The 13,138-nt window shown below is 38.9% G+C and overlaps 1 non-coding gene across 1 annotated transcript; it reads right to left on the bottom strand.

Annotated features, from left to right (window-relative positions):
• Positions 1-846: 846 nt before the first annotated feature.
• Positions 847-919, bottom strand: TRNAG-UCC (transfer RNA glycine (anticodon UCC)). Its single transcript has one exon. It is a non-coding gene; the product is annotated as a tRNA-Gly (tRNA).
• Between the last annotated feature and the right edge of the window lie 12,219 nt (positions 920-13,138).

Here is a 13,138-nt window from a genome sequence, read left to right as displayed (position 1 = left end):
GGGATTCTCTAGGCAAGAATATTGGAGAGTGGGTTGCCATTTCCTTCTCCAGGGGATCTTCCCTACCTACCCAGGGATCAAACAGGCATCTCCTACATTGGAAGGCAGATTCCTTTATCACTGAGCTATCTGGGAAGCCCAAGGTGGGATGGGAATGCACCTAGCTAAATACATTTTCATCTTTCCTTGCACCTAGAGATGGCCACATAACACATGGCTAAAAATATGTAAATTAAATTCTGCTAGGCTGTTCTGGGAAAGGTTGTGTTTTCAAGCTTTCCCAGAAGGAAACAAAGGACAAGCTTAATTAGAATCTTCCCTCCTCCTTCCTTCCAAACCCAAATGTGAGAAAAAAGGCTGGAGGAGCTTGCATTTGCCATTTCAAAACTATAAGGGAAAATCTAAAACCAAGCAAAGACACAAACTCATGGAGACCTTGGCAATGAGATTGAAACCCATACCAGACCACCTCCTCAAGATAGCTTGTAAAAAGATAAGACCTTCTTTATATGCTCCGCTGATGGCTGGGTGCTCTGTTTCTTGTAGGTAGATACTGGCAGCCAACACTGGCTGTTAGAGACCAGCGTAACCTAAGTTGGTGCTTCTCTATGTGGTTACTCTTCCATCCCAAACACATATTACCAACCAAACATTTAAATGATGTACAAACTATAGAATCAATGTTTAGCTATGTACCTTGAGGTCAGCTGTGTCCTTACTCCACATAGATGCAATGATTTTCTTTTCTGTCATTTATTTGTTCACTTCTCATTTGTTTTCTTTTTTTTTTTTTAATATTTATTTATTTGGGTGAGTTGGGTCTTTGTTGCAGCATGTGGGATCTAGTTCCCTGACCAGGGATCAAACCTGGGTCTTCTGCACTGGAAGTGCAGAGTCTTAGCCACTGGACCACCAGGGAAGTCCCCTCATTTGTTTTCTGTGCATATGTTTGTTTCCTTCCCCTAAAATATTATATTCTTCTGGGACAATGGAGGGTTTTGCATGCATGAGGAATTGATAAATACTTGTCGAGTGAAATGCAATAAATCAAAGGGTCACTTGTTATACAAATTTTTGCTGAGTTTTATCATCTTTTTAAAGTTCAAAACTTGCTTTCAGGCTGAGGTTTCATTTGTTTCCTACTGCATGTAAGAGTTATGTGAAATACTTGTCAGCGTTATCAAGTAGCAGACTAATATTTAAAACCATGTAATGATCTCTAGTCTCTATCTTCCCTTGATTCTCATTTAACTAACTGAATCAAGGAATATGTTGTAATTTAGTTTTGAGTTTCTTTGATTCAACTCAGTGGAGGGCCATGCTCTGACACAACATTTTCAGGGTGGCCAAGGCGGAGGACAAATCCAGTCTAGTGAGAGATATTCTTTCCCAGAGTTACTGGAGCTGCCGTTCTGAAATCATCCATCTATACCTGCGCTGGGACATCAATAGAGAAATGGCGTCACCAAAAGGTGAAAACAGTCTTCAGAGATGAGTTGTGTTATAACTTAAAGCCATAGTATTGGAGTGGGGTCCCCAAATTGGCACCATCAACATGCTCTGGGAACTTGTTAAAATTTAAAATTATCAGACCTTAAAAATCTGTATTTTAACAAGTTCTCTAGGTGACTGTGGTAATGCTAAAATTTGAGACCCACTCCTTTTTTTTTTTTTTTAACTGGATTAACAATAGAAGGGATTGACCTGCCAGTCCAGTGGTGAAGACTTTGCCTTCCATTGCAGGGGATGTGGGTTCAGTCCATGGTCAGGGAACTAAGATCCCACATGCCTTGTGGCCAAAAAACCAAAACATAAAACAAACAGTATTGTAACAAATTCAATAAAGGCTTAAACAATAAAAGAAGGAAATAATTTAAGTGCCTTTGAAGAATCTGGAAAGAGAAAAGGAGATGTGAGAAGGAGAAAAAGGTAAGTATGTTGGCTGATCACTGTGGGACATTTTTTCATGATTATCCCCCATACCACCTTAACAAAATGTTTCTGTAAAATCTATAAAAGATATCACAATGGCTTTTGGGGAAATTGATGTGATAGAATGTGTGTGTACGTGCAGAATCTGGTCAGGGTGGGGACCGAGTTCTGGGCATAGGTTGATATGCTGGGAGAGGAAGGGAGAAATTGCATGATCCAACAGAAGGGACAGGAAAGGCCTCATTGACATCTAAGTTATACGGGGAGTTTCCCTAAAGAAGTTCTCTTGGTGACATCTGACACAGAATCTACGTGTGTTGCAAACACTTCCCTTCCCGTCCTTCTTCTATCTTGGCACCCCTGCATACGTGCACCGCCACCCTATATGCATAAACACACAGAAATTTTCCTAGATGTAGGAAAACATCCATATTGCTTCAGCACTTCTTTAATTGGACATTTTTATCAACTTCTATAAACTCCCTGCTATCAAGTCTTGATGTAACATCCTGATATTATTTTTCCTCCCTGATCACTCATCAGAGTCAAGGTTCTTCCTGGAAAGTGGATTTCCTGTTATCTTTAGGGAATCTTGGGAGGAAAATATACTCTTGAAAACAGTTACAGAAATCCTCCTTCGGAAGTTTTGTCATTTATTTGGAATTTTAACCCTCCACCTAGATACAATTTTCACTCTTGCATTGATTTGTGATCCCCTCCATCTAGCCTGTGAGCTTCTTTCTATCTCGGACTTGGTGTTAATTCATCTTTGGGTTCTCAACGACTAGTAGTAGTGCCTGATACAGAGTGAGTACTCAGTAAATGGTTTTTAAATTTTATTGTTTATTTATTTATTTTGGCCACACTGCGAGATATGTGGGATCTTCAACCAGGGATTGAACTTGAGCCTTCTGCAATGGAAGCATGGATTCTTAACTGCTGAGAAGTTCCTCAGTAAATGCTTGATGAATAAATGAACGATGTTATCAATAGATGCTAATCTTTCTAAGGCCTCAGACTTTCCCACTGGACTCCTGTGCTGGATACTTGCCCTCTGCCCCCTCCACTCTCTTGTAGTTTGACCCTTTGATGGCTTTGGCCAATGGAGATCCATGACAAGAGATCTGGAGGGAAAGAAGAGGGTTAGATCAGAGTGTGTATTCCCTTGCTGCCTTCTTACCAGTGGAGCCACCTTGAACTGGTTCTGTCCCTTGACCTAAGGTCACTACTTCTTTCAAGGTAACATCCTCCATGCTCTTAGTCCTCATTCTAGAAACTTCTTCCTGTCATTCCTTTGGGATAAAGAATGGTAAGAGCTCTCCTGACCCTAACCAGGTTGACTAGTCTTTGTGGTTGTTCTGTACCTTACCCACATCCCTGTAAATAGACCTACTATTAAGCCATCCTCAAATTACCCTGTTCTGAATGAGCCATCTGTTTATTGTTGGAACACTGACTTACATAACTGTCAAATATAAAAATATTGGAAACCCTTCCATACCTTTAAATATTCTCCAACAACTGGCTTGTTCTCAATACATGTTATTTCTGCATAAATATGCTATTTTAGATATTTCATAAGCATAACATTTTACACCAGGGGAGTTATGAAACTTACATCCTCTCTAGCCTCCTGGAGAGGCAGTGAAGAGGGGCTCTGAGCCAAGTTGAGTCTGTCTATAAAATGCTCTAATAAAGCCAGGATTCCTGCAAATAACTTCACACAAGTAAAGGATTTCAGAGAATGCACAAATATACATGTAAAAGATATTTCATTTGGTTTTCACATGCATAATACAATTTTTCCTGTGGGTATAATATCTTTGACATATTCCTTTTGTTTTTTTTGATTTCTTAGAATAGTTACATCTTAAACTTTTCTTCTTAGCAATGAAATCACTTATGAAACTTTTTAAAACTGTACTTTGAAATCTATATTTCAAAATACTAAAAACTTCTAAAAGCTCATCAGATGGTTCTGACTGGAACCCAGAGTGGTGCCCCAGATATATTATAGTGGTACAGGGCTGGTATTAAATACTTTTGTCTCTTTGGTTTTTTATATCCTTTTGTAAATGTCATACTGCAGTCCAGGATTGTAGATAACCCACATTCTTGTCTTTGCATACAAGAGAAATGGGCAAGGAAGTATCCGGAGAATCAGAGACCCTTACTTGTCCTACTCCGTGGCTGCTGCACCTTGGTAAGAAAGTGATTGTGTTAGTTGCTTAGTCGTGTCTGACTCTTTGTGACCCTATGGACTATAGCCTGCCAGGCTCCTCTGTCCAAGGAATTCTCCAGGCAAGAGAGTGGAGTGGGTAGCCATTCCTTTCTCCAGGGGATCTTCCCAACCCAGGGATTGAATTCAGGTCTCCTGCATGGCAGGCGGATTCTTTCTGAGCCACCAGGGAAGCCCTAACTTACCTATAAATAAAACAGTTGCAGTTAATGATCTCTAGAATCATTCCCAAACCTGTAAAATTTTATTCTGGTGTCTTTAGGGGAAAAAAAGGAATGTTTCTTTTCAAAACTCAGTATTGGGCTTCCCTGGTGGTACAGTGGATGAGAGTCCCCCTGCCAATGCAGGGAACATGGGTTTGATCCCTGGTCTGGGAAGATCCCACATGCAACTAAGCCCATGCACCACAACTATTTGAGCCTGGGTGCTGCAGCTACTGAAGCCTATGAACCTAGAGCTCCGCAACAAGAGAAGCCATCACAATAAGAAGTTTATGCTCCACAACGAAGAGTAGTCCCACCTCACTGCAACTAGAGAAAGCCCACAGGTAGCAACGAAGACCCAGCATAACCAAAAAATAAATAAATATTAAAAGAAAAAATGTCCACCACTCAGGGCCTTAAAAAAACAACTCAGTATTGGGACTTCCCTGGTGGCCCACTGGCTAAGACTCCATGATCCCAATGCAGGGGACCTGGGTTTAATCCTTGGTCAGGGAATTAGATGCCACATGCTGCAACTAAGAGTTCTCATGCCACAACTAAAGAAGCTGTGAGCTCCAACTAAAATTGGAACAACCAAAAAGATAAATAAATATTTTTTTTAAAGACTCAGTCTTCATAACTGTGTCCTAGCTATATAGATCCCCAAGTGATTTGAAGCTCTATATTCATTATTTCCAATTAAGGGAAAATTAACTATGCTGTTCAACAAATTCTCAAAATTCTTTCTGCCTATAATTTCTGTTTAATCAATTACCACAGTTAAGTTAATCATTTCACATAATTATTGAAACAACCCCTTCCTCAAATCTCACCCTCCAGCACTCCTGGCCTCATGCTACCATTATGGGGAAGGAATAGGACTGCCCATAACACCTTCTGTGTGCCTTACTGGGTCTATGATATCCAAATATGTTCCTTAAAATCTTATGATTTTAAGCAATCAATGTACTCCACCAGGTCACTCCCCATGGCTTTCCTTTTATGATCTGAATTTACAGAAGACCTTCTTCAGTCTGGTGGCTCAGACAGTAAAGAATCAGCCTGCAACGTGGGAGACCCAGGTTCAATCCCTGGGTTGGGAAAATCTCCTGGAGAAGGGAATGACTACCCACTCCAGTATTCTTGCCAGGAGAGTTCCCATGGACAGGGGAGCCTGGCGGTTGACAGTCCAGAGGGTGGCAGAGTAGGACACAACTGAATGACTAACACTTTCCCTTTTCCTTGATCTATTCAATCTAGCCCTCTTTTTATTTATTTATTTATTTATTTATTTATTTTTCAATCTAGCCCTCTTGAAATGGTTCTTACTTTGAACTTCTTTGCCAAATCTGTATCTGAAAACAGACCCAAGTTTGGCGCTTTTTCCTGTCACTACTGCTTCCTCCATAAAGCCTCCTGGGGCCAGAAGACCAGTTAGCACCTCTGTGTCCCCTTCAGTGACAGCAGGACCTTAGCAACTCCCCCCTCTTACTCATCCAGCAGTCCTGTTGAGCACCTATACCAAGGGAGTACTCTGTGCATCACTCACAAGTGCTTGATGTCCTTTTACATGTGAATATGAAACCTTGTTATTCATTGATCAAATGGATAAACATCTGCTTGTGCTCACTTGTATCAGCATAAACCTATGAGGATATGGAAATAACATCTGCTCACTGTAGAACAGTCATGGCATCACTTGTCAAGGTCACACTGCTTGTTCCTTGAAGGCATACTAGGCTTTCAGAACCCTCCTGCCCAGGCACCAGTAAACATCAAGATGCAGCTCATATTCTCTTGCTATGATGAAGGACTTTCTACCCCTACTGCCAAGAGTACAGCCTGCACACAGCCCCTAGGGTCAGCCTCCTTCAAATATTGCCTTGACCGTACAATTCTTGCCCAAGTCAACTTCTCTTTGAAGAAAAACTGTTTGTCCTGGGACCAGAAAGATCCATCTTTCTCCTTTCAATCTAAGGTAGCTGTGAAGTCCTTTAGAATTTCCCACAGAGCTGGCTGAGGCTTTTGCTGAAACTGTCTTTTTCCTCCATTGAGTTCTGCTTCTTACTTTCTCTTTCAAAAGCGTTGCTCCTAAGAGCCTCCATAAAATCCCTCCTGCATCCTGATCTCCATCTTAGATTTTGTTTCTCAGGGACCTCAACCTACAAGACACATAATGGTCTAGCAAGAGTTCCTAACACTAAAGGAGTAGGAATTTAGAGTGAGAGCATACCTACAGCGGATAAGATCTCAGTTTCCCAGCTTCATTTAGGTTGGGAACCTCATTCCAAACCTAACTGCCCAATGACAGATGAACAGGTAAAGAAGATGAATGGAAACACACCCACACAATGGAATACTCCTCAGCCATGAAAAAGAATGAAATAACGCCATTTGCAGCAACATGAATGGACCTAGAGATTATCATGCTAAATGAAGTTAGTGAGACAGAGAAAGAAAGCTATCCTATGCTATCACTTATATGTGGAATCTTAAAAAAATGATATAAATGAACTTATTTGCAAAGTAGAAATAGACTCACAGACATAGAAAATGAATTTACAGTTACCAAAAGGGATGAAGTAGAGGGGTAAATTAGGAATTAGGAGTTTGGGATTAACCTATACACACTACTATATATAAAACAGATAACCCTCAAGGACCTACTGTATAGCACAAAGAACTATATTGGATACTTTGTAATAACTTATAATGGAAAAGAATCTGAAAAAGAATAAATTTATATATGTAACTGAATCACTTTTCTGTATATCTGAAACTAACACAACATTGTAAATCAACTATACTCCAATAAAAAGTAAATAAGGACAAAAAAAAAAAATGAGATACAGTGACTAAATAAACTGGTTCCACAAAGAATCTGTACTTTTCAAGTCACTAAATTTAGTGAGTAGAAATAAATGTTTAGTGAGATATGATTTTTTCCTCATGAAGTATTTTACACTCATAGTAAGATTTAAAAAATATGAACACATAAATATTACTATATCCCCAAAATAACAATAATTTCTTAAATATTCTAATAATCTATATTCAAATCTTTCCAGTTGCCTCAACTTTTTCTCTTGCAGTTGATCTATTCAGATGATAAGAATCAAAAAATTTCATAAACTGCATGGCTGCTCTATCTCTTAATTTATTTTAGTCTACATAGTTCCCCTACCTCTCATACTACTGAATTTATTGGAATAGTCAGATTATTCATCCTTTATAGAATTGCACCTCTATTCTAGCATTGTATAATTGTTTTTCTGTGATTTTTAATCAGTATTTTAACTGAACTATAGTTGATTTATAGTGCTGCCTTAATTTCTTCTGTAGAGCAAAGTGATATATATATACATTTTTTATATTCTTTTCCATTATGGTTTACCATGTGAAAGTTAAAGTCACTCAGTCGTGTCTGACTCTTTGTGACCCCATGAACTATATGGTCTGTGGAATTCTCCAGGCCAGAATAATAGGGTGGGTAGCCATTTCCTTCTCCAGGGGATCTTCCCAACCCAGGGATCGAACTCAGGTCTTCCAGATTGCAGGCAGATTCTTTACCAACTGTGCTACCAGGGAAGCCCAAGAATACTGGAGTGGGTAGCCTATCCCTTCTCAGCAGATCTTTCTAACCCAGGAATCAAACCGGGGTCTTCTGAGCTGCCAGGGAAGCCCATGGTTTACCATAGTATACTGAATATAGTTCTCTGTGCTATACTGTAGCACCTTGTTGTTTATCCATTCTATATATAAAAGCTACATCAGCTAACCCCCACCTCCCACTCCACCCCTCCCCTAAACCTCTCCCCCTTGGCAACCACCAACCTGTTCTCTAAGTTTATGAGTCTTTTTGGTTCATAGATAGGTTCATTTGTTTCATCTTTTAGATTCCAAATATAAATGATATCATATTGTATTTGTCTTTCTGACTGACTTCACTTACTATGATAATCTCTAGTTGTATCTATGTTGCTACAAATGGCATTATTTTGTTCTTTTTTATGGCTGAGTAGTATTCTATTGAAAATATGAACCACATCTTCTTTATCCATTCATCTGTTTACGGACATTTAGGACATTTATGGACATTATTTCCATGTTTTAGCTATTGTGAATAGCGCTGCTATAAACATAGGACTACATATATCTTTTAAATTACAGTTTTGTCTGTATATATGCCCAAGAGTGGGATTGTTGGATCATAGGATAATTCTATTTTTAGTTTTCTGAGAACCTCCATAATGTTTTCCATAGTGGTTGCACCAACTTGTATTCCCACCAACTGTGTAGAAGTGTTTCCTTTCCTTCATACCCTCTCCAGCATTTATCGCTTGTAGACTTTTTAGTGATGGCCATTCTGACTGGTGTGAGGTGGTACCTCATTGTAGTTTTGATTTGCATTTCAGTGAGAAACTGCTATGTTTGGGGCATGTTACCCACATTAGTTTATTCAGTCTCTATGGTTACTCCAAAAAGGCTAATACACTCAAAGAGTTAAGGTAATTTACCAAATATCACACCATTAATAAGTTAGTTAAAAAGATAGGATTTTAAATACTACACAAGATAAATGGATAAAAGTTTTCAGCTCTTAAAAAAAGAAGCACTAGCTAAAATGTCTCCTTTCTGTATAACTCTTTAATACAAAGTTTTAAAAAGATTAATGCTCTCTGATCAAAGAGGAGACCATGTTACTAAGTTTGCCTTTCGAAGTCACGTTGGAAGCTTCTGCCAGCGCTTGGTTAGATGTAGAGAGGAAAGAATTCTTCTTGCTCCTTGAAATCTACATACTTGACAGAACAAGACCTTTACAGTCAAGCATAATCCCTCTTTGAGGATGTCAATGCTTTTATCTACCAAGAATAAACTAGCGTTGGTACATGTCAAGTAATTTTGTGAAACACAAGGTTTTGGTAACTTGAAGATAAATGGTATTAAATTATACTTTCCCCTGGATGAACATATCCTTCTCTGGCTTTTTTTTTTTTGTCGAAGACCATCCCCTAAATGTGCTCTTTAAACTCCTGTGAGGGCTTATTTAATTTATGGCCCAGAGAAACGTGTTAAGTATTAGAGAATTGTGCCAAGAGACTGCTTAACGGGGTTTTTAACTGACCTGAAATTTTCTGGGCCTTTTACAAGACTTGACAACTTCAAACTGAATTTATTTTTGTTTATAATAGCCAGAAGAATCAAAGTGGAGCTAAGGTCTCCTTCTCATGTAGACAGTTTAATAGCTGCGTGTGAAATAGCAGCATGCCATTAAAGATACTTTGGGAGGGCCGGTTTCACCCATAAAGCAGTAGATTTCCTGAGAGTATTGCAGAATGTTGCCATTGGCTCCTCACCGCTGGAAGGCTCCTCTTGGAATCCTACAAAACTGGCTCTCTCTGACTCCTCTTGAGCAAAGATCACATTCAGCAAATCGTAGGAAGGGACAATAGGTCACTGGCTCATGAAAAAACAGGTCTCTGTCCTAGTGGTGTTCGTGTCTTAAATAACTCTGAGCCCTTAAGGAACAATCCCTCTTTTTTTTTTCCAGCTTCCTGCCAAAGTCTTTATCAGAGGAAATTAAATACCTATCCTTGCAATCTTTATGTCCTGAGTAAACAGTGTCCGGAAAATTGTGAAAAATCATAAAATACCAATTTTTACAATGTTAGGAATTTTTGTGCTTCTTCCACATGACTTTTTAAATTTAAAGTTCAGGTTTTTTTTTTTTAAATTTAACTATAGTTGATTTATAACGTGCTAATTTCTGCTGTACAGCAGTGATTAAATCATTCTTATTCATATTATTTTCCATTATAATTTATCACAGGATATGCAATATACACTTCCCAAGTGGCACAGTGGTAAAGAATTTGCCAGCCCATACCAGAGATGCAAGAGACATGGGTTTGATCGCTGGGATGGGAAGATCCGCTGGAATAGGAAATGGCAGTATTCGTCCCTGGAAAATTCCATTGACAGAGGCGCCTGGAGGGCTGCAATCCATGGAGTCGCGAAGAGTCGGACACGACTGAACACATAGGCACTTGCACACTCATGCTCTCCGGTATGACCTTGTTGTTTAACCATTCTCTATACAAGAGTTTGCAACGGCTAATCCCAAACTCTCAGTTCATTCCTCCCCAACCACTTTCCCCTTGGCAACCCCAAGTCAGTTCTCTATGTCTTGCATTGGTTTTAATTCTTCTAATAATAATATTGACTTAGAAAACAGTAAATTGCCCCGGTTAAAGTGGCTATAAATTATGGATATTGATAGTGACTATTGTGTCAGTCACTCAGTGATGCCAACTCTCAGAGACCCTGTGGACTGTAGCCTGTCAGGCTCCTCTGTCCATGGAATTCTCCAGGCAAGAATACTAGAGTGGGTAGCCGTTTCCTTCTCCAGGGGATCTTCCCAACTCAGGATTGAACCTGGGTCTCCTGCATTGCAGGCAGATTCTTTACCATCTGAGCCATTTATTGAACACATACTAATCTGAGAAGGCGATGGCACCCCACTCCAGTACTCTTGCCTGGAAAATCCCATGGATGGAGGAGCCTGGTAGGCTGCAGTCCATGGGGTCACGAAGAGTCAGACACGACTAAGCGACTTCACTTTCACTTTTCACTTTTATGCATTGGAGAAGGAAATGGCAGCCCACTCCAGTGTTCTTGCCTGGAGAATCCCAGGGATGGGGTCGCACAGAGTCGGACACGACTGAAGTGACTTAGCAGTACTTAACAGTAATCCTCATTATGGGCCAGATACTAATTGTACAATTGGTGAACATATGACTTCAACCACCCTGAAAGATTTTAAAAGATTGGGGAAAAAGAAAATACAATAAAACTCAGCCCCATTTATGACTCACTCCAGATTATGATTTTAAATCATTGAACTGTTCAGCCTCCCCAATATGAAGCTAGAAGACAAGGAGTGACCTCTTTTCTCCTTCCCTTCTCTAGAAATGCTATTTACAATCTTCTCACAATGCAAGAGAAGATGGGAGCTTAATACAGTCATATTTTATCAAACAGTGACTTTGGGAGGAAAGTAATGAAACTAACATCAACTCCTGGCAAAATTCTTACACATACCAAGCATATTGCTTATTCTCTTTTGCTCTTATCTGACAGAGAGTTAGGTGGATAGATAAATAAATAAATGCACACATATATTACAAACTACATATAACATTTAAATTATTACACATATATGAAAACATATACCAAAAACTTATATAATGAAGGAACATTACATAAGCATTTATGGAGAAGTTACAAAAATGTTTTCAATGGAGGAATGTATATTTATCAAGGGAACTCTGCCAAGTGCATTCATATTCTATTAGTAGTTGAAAGGAATATATTTTGATTCCATTTTATAAATGAGTAGCCTGAGGATGAAGTCTCTGGCACAAGGTCCCATGGGTACTAGAGCTAATCATCTAAACTAAAGCACCCTCTCACATTCTCAAATTGTCAACTTTCTTATCGTAATAACCTCACCATTTCCGGCTGATTTCCAACAGCTGTTTTTGTTATTGTTCTCGATGTTTTCATTTCCTGCTCCCCATTTATGTAGAGATATTTTCAGAATAAATCTGCCTTTTCGCCAAGATCAATTTGTCCTACTTTAATTCTCACCAAATGGTATAATACGAGGTTGACTCTATTGTAATAGCTGCCAAACTCTGCAGACATTGAAATCACCTAGGAATCTGGAAAGACACACTCCTGTTGTGTGCCCATTTGCAGGCATTCTAATTTAATTAGTATGACTTGTGATTGGTGAATCTGGGTGTTTTAAAGGTCCTATTTTAAAGTTTTAATGTAAATTGATACAGTCACTTTGGAAAACAGTATGGAAATTCCCCAAATAATTAAAAATACAGTGCCATATGATCCAACAACCCCACTCCTGAGTATGTATTCATACAAAACTGTAATTTCGAAAAGAGTCATGCACCCCAGTGTTCACAGGAGTGCTAGGTACAATGGTCGAGACATGGAAGCAACCTAAATGTCTATCAGAAGGATGGATAAAGAAGATGTGTGTGTGTATATATATATATATATACATGCACACACACACGCACAATGGAATACTGCTCGACCATAAAAAGAATGAAATAATGCCATTTGCAGCAACCTGAATGGACCTAGAGATTATCATACTAAATGAAGTAAGTCAGACAGAGAAAGACAAATACCACATGATATCATTTATATGTGAAATCTAAAATGTGAAAGAAATGAACTTACCTATAAAACAAAAACAGATTCACAGACATTGAGAAAAAATTTCCATCCTTGGCTAAATACCACTCCCCATCTAGTTTCCGTATACACCAAAAGAGGAAAACAGAGCTTTTTTTTTTTTTTTAAAAAAATGCATCCAATCATGGTGATGGGGCTTACCTTAAAATAGGACCATCGACCATAAGTACATCCTTTGTGTGGGCAGTAGAATTCTACTCATTTCCTTAAAATTCATTTCCTCATCCATTTTCCTAGTTTCTCACTTTGAACTGATGACTGACATACTTGTTCTGTAGAAAAATGAGTCAAATTGAGAGATAACATCTACATGGGTCTACCACCAAACCTACCACACCATCTTTTTGTGTGTTTATATGCTTGATCTTCATTCATGTGCCATGGATGAAGCTTCCACTTACATATTGAATTCTACCCCTCTCACTTACTTAAGGCCCTCATTCAGGTAATGTTCTTCTTTTTTAAAGAGATTATTTCTATT

This window comes from Odocoileus virginianus, chromosome 23 (assembly GCF_023699985.2).
Source record: "Odocoileus virginianus isolate 20LAN1187 ecotype Illinois chromosome 23, Ovbor_1.2, whole genome shotgun sequence".
Lineage (NCBI taxonomy): Eukaryota > Metazoa > Chordata > Mammalia > Artiodactyla > Cervidae > Odocoileus > Odocoileus virginianus.
The sequence above is the reverse complement of the archived record's forward strand: the minus strand, read 5'-3'. Positions and strand labels throughout refer to the sequence as shown.